Raw genomic sequence first — 12,464 nt, 5'->3', positions numbered from 1 at the left:
AAAGACTTTAAACACTTGAGGACAGTATCTATGAGTATTCAAGTACTCTCTTCTGTGTGTGTGTGTGTGTGTGTGTATGTGTGTGTGTGTGTGATATAAAAAAAACAACCTTGGCATCAGTGTGTTTGAATGGAAAAAGTTTGTAAAAAAATCTTTCAGAAGCAAAATGTTAATCTATTCTCGTTAGTAGAGACAGTATCACGTGGTCGAGGATTACTTCTAGGAAAGAGTATCCTCATGCCAGGTTGCCCTGACGAACTCGTGTACAGAAAGACCTTAGACACTCGAGGACAGTATCTAGTAAGCATTCAAGTTTTCTTCTTTGCGTGCGTGCATGTGTATGTGCCTCATACGGCACAATCACGTTGACACACCGGTTCTCCCCAGATCACCGAAGTTAAGCAACGTTGAGCCTGGCCAGTACCAGATGGGTGACCATTTGGGAAGGCTAGGCGCTGTATGTATCTTCTGGGAAGGTTGGGCGTGGGGGAGCCTCCTCACCCTGTAAAGATAACTCCTCGCTACAAAAACATCTACAAAAGTTGTAGATGGTCACTGCCCCTCCAGGAGATGAAGGGTTATGGATGTGTGTGCAACCTTGGCATTAGTGTGTGTGTGTGTGTGTGTGTGTGTGTGTGTGTGTGTGTGTGAGAGAGAGAGACATATTAGTGTGGTTGAATGGAAAAATTTTGTAGAAAATATATAAGAAGCAAAAGTAAAGGGAATATATACCATTCCTAAAATACTCTAATGCCAGGCATACAGACTTTAAGAATCCAAAATTAGCCTTTTCAGCAGTAAAAAACCCAGAAGAATTTACCGATCATAGAAGATTTTTAAATTGGAAAAGATGTTGATATGCCATACGACAGTGGAAACATTCAATAATTTTGATAACTGAGAGACGCTTTTTCGACATTAAATAACCCAATAAAAGGTTTGCTATGCCATAAAACTCATGGGACCATTCATATTAGTTCTTCTTATCTTGAGTTTTATTTTCACAATGTTTCGGCCAGTGTAACCTCTGACCTTCTTCAGGTGTATCTTGTCGAACCCCCGGAATCTTTTTGTTGAACTCGGGAATCCACACAAAATTTCAAATAAAACCCTGCATCTAATCCACGGGGTTAATATGCTCTCAATCCATCAGCCATGTCGTAATTTGCAATTGTATTTCAAGTGTCACCTGCACTGTGGATTGAACCTTCAACTTCCAGAATAGTGTAACTTTAGAACTGAATTTTACCGAATATCTTATTCACTATGCCACGTGGAGAATTCGGCAGAAAGATTTCACAAGTTCGACAAGATACACCTGAACGAGGTAGGGGGTTTAATCGGCGAAAACGTTGTGAAAATAACACTTAATATGAGAATAGTAGTCCAAAGAATCCAAATAACACAAATAACTAATTGTCATCTCCAAAAATCAGAAACGTAACACGAGACATTAAATAATCCAAAATGGTTTGAGTAGCTGTTAAACAGACTAAACCAATCTTCGTTTGCTTTGGCATTAGAATTATGGTTTCTCTGCACAACAATTTGTCAATTTGATTCAAGATTGGTCCTTCGCTATTTTAAATATTGAAACATCTGATAAAATATTTCACTCGGTCTGTTCTTAAATTTCCAAGAAATATATATATATATATATATATATATATATATATATATATATATATATATATATATATATATATATATATATATATATATATATATAACCCGTGTCGTTTGTGAACTTCAAATGCTGCACTCAAAGACACGCGCATAATAAATATACGGTATATAAATTAGACTCTTTCCGTCTTTCAATTACTTCCTTATTGACGTTGACAAATTCCCACATACGGATGCGATGGGGGATGGTGGGGTGGCAAGAGGAGCACAAAGAAGACAAATTTGCTTTCCGCGTTCTTACAGAGTCACGTAGACCAGACACAGGCATAGCTGTAGTTTTCTTCTTCCTTTTTTTTTTTTTGCATGGTGTATTATTGTGTGAATATCGATAAACGTTGCACTATTTTATCGAATCAAGCTTGGCACACGGACACACGGAAGTGGACACACAAATTCTTCTTCTTTTTCGTGTTTTCTCTTCTCCTGATTTCCGGTTTATTCTCAGGACTCAGAAAATGGACCGAACACACGGACACAGAACTTACTCTTGTGCACAAACAATATATACGACACACAGACAGACAAAAGTCAATCTATCATGTCCCCATGTTAAAAGCAGTTCAATTGGACATATGAAATGATCTGTTAGAATGTCTTTGTTGTTCATCATGATCGACTTTGCGATGGTTGGCGACACTGTGTTTTTTTTTTTTTTTCTTTGATGTTTTTTCGATCACGGGTCTGGATATTTTCACAATTCATTTAAAGGCTCTGTATTCATTTGCCTCCCTTCAAAACCAAAGTTTAACACAAGGTGAATTTTTTTATGTGTGGAGAATATCTAGCTTCACCAACAGAAACATTCAGGGTGAGACAAAACTTAAAATTGACCCAATTAATAAGAACAGAACAGATACTATACCTTGATCCCAGCTCGAAAGTCAAGAAATCCAAGAATGAAGAGTCAGAAGATCACCTATTAGCTATGTAGTGCTTTTTGACCATTTTTTCGTTTTGGAGTCTATATTGTTGCTAATGCCACAATGTTTGATGTCTTTAAAAATAATGTACAACTCTTAAAACTACATTCACAAAGACTTGATAAACGCAGTCATAAATAAATGCAGTTTTGTTACTGGCATCAGTATATATATTTTTACATAGGAGTTACCACTTATCAAGGCCCGGAGGCCACTCGAAGATAAAGGTTATCGAGCATACAGTAATCATTGGTATTGGAAATCGTAGTAATCATTAATATTGGAAATTTGGTAAATAAGATTACTTAAGGGGAGGGTTCATCAAGAATTTGTTTATGGTGGACTTGAAGACAACCAAGTTGTAGTCAGGTGGGAAACAGGCAAACGGGAGAGAGTTCCATAGGTGTGCAGTTCTAAAAAAGAAGCTTTGTTCATGGAATCTACGTTTTGATTTATGCACAGAAAAAGAGTGGGGAAAATTATTGACAGTGGTTTCAGCTAGACGGGTGTTTTTTGTGAAAGATTGGCGAGGGCGGACCAGAGATTGGAGCTCGGACGAGCACTTGCCATGGAAATAACGATAAAGCAAAGACAGGCTCGCAACGTCTCTTCTGTGGAAAAGAGGTTGCAGGGAAGGGCATCCCCCATCAAGCTATGAAGTCTATTTTGTACTCTTTCACGGCAGGGTTAGCTGGTTCTAGCAGCTCCTGGCCAGATGTGGCAGTAGTACTCCTGGTATATATATATATATATATATATATATATATATATATATATATATACCAGCAGGCCGCCCAGCATTGCTCAGTTGTAAAATAGATATAAATATTACATTTTAATTCATACAGAAACTGAGATATGTGTATGCGAGCATTATGTTTTTTTCTAAACCATTCACTTCTTTTAAGTAAAAAAAGGAAAAAATACTCAGACTGAGATCGAAACCAAAACCTAAAGACAGTGAGTCAAGTACGATAACCATTAGACTAGCGTGACACGATCTTTAAAAGGTAATCTCAAACGACTTATTCTTAACATAAGTAATCTGTAAAGTGAACTATTCACATATACGCATCCGTGAAACAGTTAGCAAAAACATAAAAGTCCAATGACTCCCACATATCAATTTTTCAATTTTGACTCCTTAGCAGCCTTTTTTTCCAGATGAAAACGGATTAAAATGTTTTCCATTTATTTGACTATCCTATATACCAAATTTCAAATCTGCAGACCAAAAATTTGTTGAATACATAGGTTGAAAAGTGTCCTCACACACACACTCTTACTTATATATATATATATATATATATATATATAATTTAAAGGAGATTAGAATAATAGTCTAAAGAGCTAAGTGTATTTTAATGTAACAGTGAAATTACTAGTTTAATTAAAATACAGGAAATGCTCGTTGTAATTTAGATATATAATAAGCTCGATAGTTAAATGTCCTAGAGCTAATTCAATATTAAGTAAAGTGACTTTCAATTTTAAAATTTTAAAAAAATTTTTAAAATTTAAAAATTAAATTTTAATTAAATTAAAAATCAGTTTCATAAGAAGGAACAACAACAAAGATAAAACCAAACTACAAATATTAGATAATAATACAAATAAACAGCAAACTAAAACCCGTAAACGTAAGAATAGACACAAGGAGATCCTATGGTTCAACCCCCCGTATTCCAAAAACCTAGAAACAAACATAGCCAGAGAAGTTTTTAAAATATTAGATAAGAACTTTAAAGCCCCCCATAGATATAATAAAATTTTCAATAAGAACACAATTAAAGTCTCTTACTCTACTATGCCTAACCTTCATCAGAAAATAATTAGCTCTAATAATAAGAAAATTAATAAACTACAAAATACAACTATACAAAATACATCGGACTGTAACTGAAGAAAAAATAAATGTCCCCTACAAGGCTCATGTAAAATTAAAAATGTTATCTATAGCTGCACAGTATCAAAAACTCCAAGTCTACATGAACCTATTAACAGCCATAACTCAACTACCAGATTAAATAATAACACCAACTTAAATCAATCTACCGATCAATTACTAATCAACCCACCACATAATAATCCAACAATAGACCTAACGGAAAATAATCACAATAATCAAGAGGTAATATATATTGGTTCCACATCTGGCCCAATAAAACATAGAATTTCAACGCACAAACATTCTTTTAAAAATAACTCTCTATCAAACCAAACTACTCTATCCAACTATATTTGGCAACTAAAAAATAGCAATATTTCTTTCAACTTAAAATGGCAAATAATTGAGACTTGCAAATCATATAAACCAGGAGATAAATTTTGTCCACTATGTACAAAAGAAACCCTAAAAATTTTAAAATATGAAGACATAAAAAATACAACCAAACTAGTAAATTCAATACACGAGCTTCTGACATGTAATCATAAACGTTGGTTTAAATTTAATAAATATAAACCACCTTAAATCATTAAAAATTACTCATTAGTAAAAATAGATTACAATTTTTTTTTTTTTAAATAAATTAAGTTAGACCAATTACCTCCCCTAGACCCGTAAATCAAATAATAAATAAAGTCAATAATACATGACAATTATCTCCCCTTAAAAACTTGCAAAATAAATACTCTCTCTATATATATTAACTGTAGCGTCTTTAAATCAAAATACGCTAACGGAAACAATTTACTGCACGAGCGTCACCCTTTTAAAATTCATCATTCAATAAAATAAAAAGCTATAGCAAACATCTAAATGACTACTTTAAACACAGTTCCTGATTTCAAAAAAAGAAAAACTAAAAGGTAACTATCTCTATATATTTTTAAATCAAATTTATTATGTAAATTCAAAAATATATATTTTTTCTACTCATTTCTATCTATAACCTATATTAATTTTCTTATAAATTTTAAATCCAAACCTTTTATTTCAATCTTTTCAGATTCATCTGTCTTACTTTTAATGCTGGGTTTATTTATGGTGTCTTTTAAATTCAATAAAAATCCTCCTAAATTTGCTGATGAGGAGACCGTGCTTACCAAAAAAACTATATATAATTGTTCTACATAACTTCATGTATACCACAAATAAAAAGCACGGATTTCCGAAACGATCGTACAGAAAATTGACTTTGTTGTTGTTCCTTATTATGAAACTGATTTTTAATTTAATTAAAATTTAATTTTTAAATTTAAAAAATTTTTTTTAAATTTTCAAATTGAAAATCACTTTACTTAATATATATATATTTTATTTTATTAAACCTGGAAAAGTAAAGGACAAGAAATTCAACCAGGAAAAGTAAAGAACAAGATATTCTAGTAAAGTAAAAATAAGAATTTTTTAGACTTAAAATATTGCAGCTAAAAATAAAATTTGAATATTGATAAATATTTTATTTATTATTTGCATATGTTGTTGTTTATTGTTGAGTTAGAAAGGGTGTCAGTCGCTGGATTGAACTTATTTCCCCCATATTATTTGCATATATTTATGTAGTGAAAATTGTTTGAATAAAATTAATTCATTAGTTAGTTAGTTAGTAGATGGAATTAATAATTTAATAATTTACATAAAAATTAATAATTTTATTATATCATAATTAGGATCATTTAATTCTTTCTAAGTCAACAATAAACAACAACATATGCAAATAATAAATAAAATATTTATCAATATTCAAATTTTATTTTTAGCTGCAATATTTTAAGTCTAAAAAATTCTTATTTTTACTTTACTAGAATATCTTGTTCTTTACTTTTCCTGGTTGAATTTCTTGTCCTTTACTTTTCCAGGTTTAATTTTTTTTTTTTTTTTTTTACAAAGGTATCACCACATTATCAAGGCCCAGAAGCCACTCAAGGATAAGGGTTAAAGAGTGTACAGTAGAAATTGGTCAATATAGTAATCATTAGTAATGAAAATTTGGTAAATTTAATAACTTATATGGAACGGCTTATCAAGAACTTATTTACTTTAGACTTGAACACAACCATATTGTAGTCAGCCGGAAAGCAGGAAAACGGAAGACAATTCCACAGGCGTGCAGTTCTAAGAAAGAAGCTTTGTTCATGGAATCTACGTTTAGGTTTAGGCACAGATAAAGAGTGGGGGAAATTATTGATAGTATTTACAGCTAGACGAGTGTTTCTTGTGAAAGTTTGGCGAGGGGGGACCATAGATTGAAGCTCAGTTGAACACTTTCCATGAAAATAACGATACATCAGAGACAAACTCGCAACATCTCTTCTGTGAGATAGAGGTTGCAAGGAGGAGAAAAGGACATCTCCTACGAGGCTACGAAGTCTATTTTGAACTCTATCAAGGCAGGACAAGTCCTTTCTAGCAGCTCCTGCCCAGATGTGGCAACAGTATTCCATCCTTGGACGTACCTGGCTCTTATATAGATAGAGAATAGCATCAGCAGTGAGATATCTACTGGATCGATAGAAAGATCCCACCATTTTTCCAGCGGCCTTGGCAACAGATTTGATATATGTGTTCCATTTAAGATCAGGAGTAATGGTCAAGCCCAGAAGCTTGTCAAAACTTGAGGCCTCCTGAAGACGAGAGCCATTCATTTCAATTGATGACAAATGTGGATTAGAATGTTGATGATGTAAAGAGAGAAGCTTGGTTTTAGATGGATTAAAAGTAACCAGCCACTCCTTTCCCCATTGTACTACGTGCTCAAGATCAGAAGAGAGAGAATTGGAGAGAACTTGGTCGTTTACTGTCTTAGATGTGGTACCATAAATGGTAGTGTCGTCAGCATAAATGTCTACAAATGATGTAAGGATATGATTTGGAAGATCATTAATGTAGATCAGGAAAAGAGTTGGGCCCAGGATGGATCCCTGAGGGACACCAGCATTAATACTGTGAGCTTCTGATTTTTGCCCCTCAACTACTACTCTTATGAACCTATCAGAAAGAAATGATTTAATAATTGAGAAGACTTTTCCAGCTATACCATAGCTAGCGATCTTATGAAGTAAACCTTTATGCCATACCCTATCAAAGGCTTTAGATATGTCAAGAGCAATTGCCCTAGAAAGATTGCCACCGTCGAGAGATTTGCTAATCCTATGCGATATAACTGTAAGGACATCTGCTGTAGATCTAGCAGAACGGAAACCATATTGAGTGTCACTAAGAAGGTTATTTTTGTTGAGATGTTTGATTACTTCTGTATTTAACACAGATTCTAGCAACTTACTCATGACGCACAGGAGACTTATTGGCCTGTACTGAGAGGGGGATGAGCGATCACCTGAATTCTTAAATACAGGGCATACTGATGAGATTTTCCAGGGAGATGGGAAACTATTCTCCTTAAGACAACGTTTAAACAGTTTTGTAAGTATGGACGCTAGTTCAGGTTGAAGTTTTTTGAGTACTATAATTGGAATACCATCAGGGCCAGTTGCTTTACTTGAATCAAGGTTTTTGATTAGCTTGGCAACATCACGTACAGATATACGTATATCACATAGCGTGTTTTCTGATACAGGAGGAAATATTGTTTAATAAAATCTTAAGAATATTACTTTTCATGCGCGCATTTTTCCATATAATCCATGATTTTTCCAGGCATTGCTATTGTATTAATATATAAATTTATAATATTTATTAATGATTGTCAAAAAAAATTAGCTCTCAAACACATTTATGCAATATTTATCATTCAATCACAGTAGTTCCGAGCCAGGGTCTCTACCGAGACTGCGGTTCATGAATTCGTGATCTGTATAGAGCGTAAACTAACAAAAAAGAAGATGGCACTCGGTGTCTTTTTAGATATCGTTGGAGCTTTTGACAACATACCCTTCAGTAGTATGTTCAAGTCGCTACGAGAACTCAATGTGCCACCAGTACTAATCCGATGGATTGAGTATATGGTGAGGCACAGAACAGTTCAAGTAGAACTACTGAGGGCAGCTGTTAAAAGGGAAGTAGTTAAATGGAACCAACAAAGAGGTATTTTATCACCTTTACTATGGAACTGTATGCTGAATCCTCTTTTAAAGGAGTTTAAAAATAGGAATATTTATGCCCAGACTGATGCTGATGACATCGCAGTGCTGGTCGCGGGTTCAAAAGCATCATTGGTCAGACGCATTGCCAAAATGGGACTACATTTTTCATCAAATGTGATAACAAAAATTTGAGTTCATCCAAAGAATATGTATATCATAGAATTCACTAATATTTTTAATCGAGAGACCATTTTTTGCTATAAAATCATAAGGAGAGTTAAAAAAAATTAGTTATTAAAAAAAAGTTCGGTTTTTTAATTATAAAAAAAAAACGATACACGGGATTGAACCTAAAATCTTTCCACCAACCCCCGGTACTCTAACCGTTACGCTAACATGTCATATTGGCAAAATCGCAGTAAAAAATATTTATATACTAAAAAAGTTATGCAAAATAAAAAAAAGCGTTAGTCACTTATGTACTTACTCTCCTGTTTGTGAACCCACATATTTTGTTGTAACTTTTTTTCTACTGAACCAATTTTCGAAATTTTTTTTTCAAAATGTAGCTAATGAGGTGTTCTATTCAACTATATAACCTGTTTGCAATTTGGTTGCGAACAGAATTAGTGGTGGGGTTTGAATATGTCTCGATTCATTCAATTTCGGACTTAAGCATATATTCAACCACTACCGTGGTTGAATGATATATATAGTAATTTATAAAATATATATGGCGATTAAACTACACTGAATATTCCGCATTTCATCCACTCTAGGATTCGTCAGGCTTATGCGCAAATTTTGTGGTTGTCTGTCGTTTTTATATACACACCTTCTATTGAGATTTTAGTTACCCAATCAGCTTTCTAGTATCCACCGTGCCCTTCCTATCAGCTAATGGACATGCACTTATAGGAGAAAGGCCCATTTGACCTATATATATATAAAAGTAAACGTGTCTGTGTGTGTGTGTCTGTGTACATTTCCCTACGCAATAACTGTGACAATTTTAAGTCTACAGACTGAAAATTTGATATACAGGGTACTGAGATTTGGGAAAATCGATGTGATCGGTTTTTTTGCCAGAAATTTGGCTGTTAATCGGTCAAAGTTTAACGATTTAAACTTTAAGAACTCTACCAAACTCCTCTAACAATTTGGGGTTTAAACACTTGAAATTTTAGATATAGGTTCCTTGGAGATGGATCTAACTTAATAACTTGATTTGAGCCCAAAACAATGAATGTTAAGGGGTCATAATAGGGGTCAAAGTTTAAAAAATTGACCGTTTTTTTTTTTTGCTCAGCATACCTCCAAACACACGGGCAACGCCGGACACCCATGCTAGTATATCTATAAAAGTGAACGTGTCTGTGTATCTGTCTGTGTACCTGTGTGTGTACATTTCCCTATGCAATAACTGTCAATTTTTAGTCTACAGACTCGAAATTTGATATACAGGGTACTGATATTTGGAAAAATCTATGTGATCGCTTTTCGGCCAGAAATTTGGCTGTTAAGGGGTCAAAGTTCAACAGAGAACTCTACCAAACTCCTCCGCCAATTTTGGGTTTAATCACTTGAAATTTTAGATATAGGTTCCTTGGACATGGATCTAACTTAATAACTTGATTTGAGCCCAAAACAATAAATGTTAAGGGGGTCATAATTGGGGTCAAAGTTTAAAAAATTGACCTCTGCGGTCTCTACCAAATTACTCAGATAATTTCTGGTCTAAACATTTGAAATTTGACATAAAGAGTATTTAGAGATAGGGCAAGCTTTTTAATCGGTTTGGGTCGAAAATTTTAGTTACCAATGTATAATTGTATGTATGTATGTATGTATGTATTTATGTTTGCATGTCTGCCTAATATTTTCGACAGAGGCAACGGATTTTACCAGATCAGTATCGTTTTAAAATTCGACCTTTCAGATGAAAAATATCGAAAAATTGGCAAAAAACCTTAATATCTTCACCTTAAAGTGGGAACTTTTTTACAGGGGGGGGTCGCTTTTTTCGCTGATATTTTTTAAAGTCATCCTCTCCTTTCGATTGTCTAGCATTAATTTAAAAAAAAATATGTCACTTCGGTTTGGCGGTGGTCGTAAAATTATAGACATCAGGTTTTTTTCCCCGTTCTTTTCCTCCTTCTCGGTACGGGTTCGAACCTGCTTTCCTACTACCACTTTTTTTTTTTGCTCAACAAACACACCAAAGCATCCGGGAACCGCCGGGCTGAAATGCTAGTAATGTATAAAAGTGTGTATATGGAATAATCTCCATCAAACTACTCAGTCAATTTTCGGTCTACAGACTTAAAAGTTGATATATAGGAGATTCAGACTGGTTGAACAAATTCGATTTGGGTTTTTAGCTGATAAAAATAGCTACTAAGGAGTTAAAATTAAAAAAATTGGAACTTGGCAGATGTAAGTCGACTTGAAGTGCCACTATACAATATAATAATATACAATATAATAATATACAATATAATAATATACAATACAATAATATTCAATATAATAATATACAATATAATAATGTACAATATAATAATATACAATATAATAATATACAATATAATAATGTACAATATAATAATATACAATATATAATATACAATATAATAATATACAATATAATAATATACAATATAATAATGTACAATATAATAATGTACAATATAATAATGTACAATATAATAATATACAATATAATAATGTACAATATAATAATATACAATATATAATATACAATATAATAATATACAATATAATAATGTATAATATAATAATATACAATATAATAATATACAATATAATAATGTACAATATAATAATGTACAATATAATAATATACAATATAATAATATACAATATAATAATGTACAATATAATAATATACAATATAATAATGTACGATATAATAATGTACGATATAATAATATTCGATATAATAATGTACAATATAATAATATACAATATAATAATATACAATATAATAATGTACAATATAATAATGTACAATATAATAATGTACAATATAATTATGTACAATTCAATAATATACAATATAATAATATACAATATAATAATATACAATATAATAATATACAATATAATAATATACAATATAATAATATACAATATAATAATATACAATATAATAATATAAAATATAATAATGTACGATATAATAATGTACGATATAATAATATTCAATATAATAATGTACAATATAATAATATACAATATAATAATATACAATATAACATTATACAATATAATAATATACAATATAATAATGTACAATATAATAATATACAATATAATAATATACAATATAATAATGTACAATATAAAAATGTACAATATAATAATATACAATATAATAATATACAATATAATAATATACAATATAATAATATACAATATAATAATATACAATATAATAATGTACGATATAATAATGTACGATATAATAATATTCAATATAATAATGTACAATATAATAATATACAATATAATAATATACAATATAATAATATACAATATAATAATATACAATATAATAATGTACAATATAATAATATACAATATAATAATATACAATATAATAATGTACAATATAATAATGTACAATATAATAATATACAATATAATAATATACAATATAATAATATACAATATAATAATATACAATATAATAATATACAATATAATAATATACAATATAATACTATACAATATAATAATATACAATATAATAATATACAATATAATAATATACAATATAATAATATACAATATAATACTATACAATATAATAATATACAATATAATAATATACAATATAATAATATA

The 12,464-nt window shown here is 31.1% G+C and overlaps 1 pseudogene; it reads left to right on the top strand.

Annotated features, from left to right (window-relative positions):
• Nucleotides 1-347: 347 nt before the first annotated feature.
• On the top strand, nt 348-464 carry LOC145243347 (5S ribosomal RNA; annotated as a pseudogene).
• The last annotated feature ends 12,000 nt before the right edge of the window (nt 465-12,464 follow it).

The sequence above is a fragment of the Euprymna scolopes genome, chromosome 21, assembly GCF_053919585.1.
Source record: "Euprymna scolopes isolate OS-2025 chromosome 21, ASM5391958v1, whole genome shotgun sequence".
Lineage (NCBI taxonomy): Eukaryota > Metazoa > Mollusca > Cephalopoda > Sepiida > Sepiolidae > Euprymna > Euprymna scolopes.
Note: the sequence above shows the minus strand (reverse complement) of the source record. Positions and strands in the feature narration are given on the sequence as shown.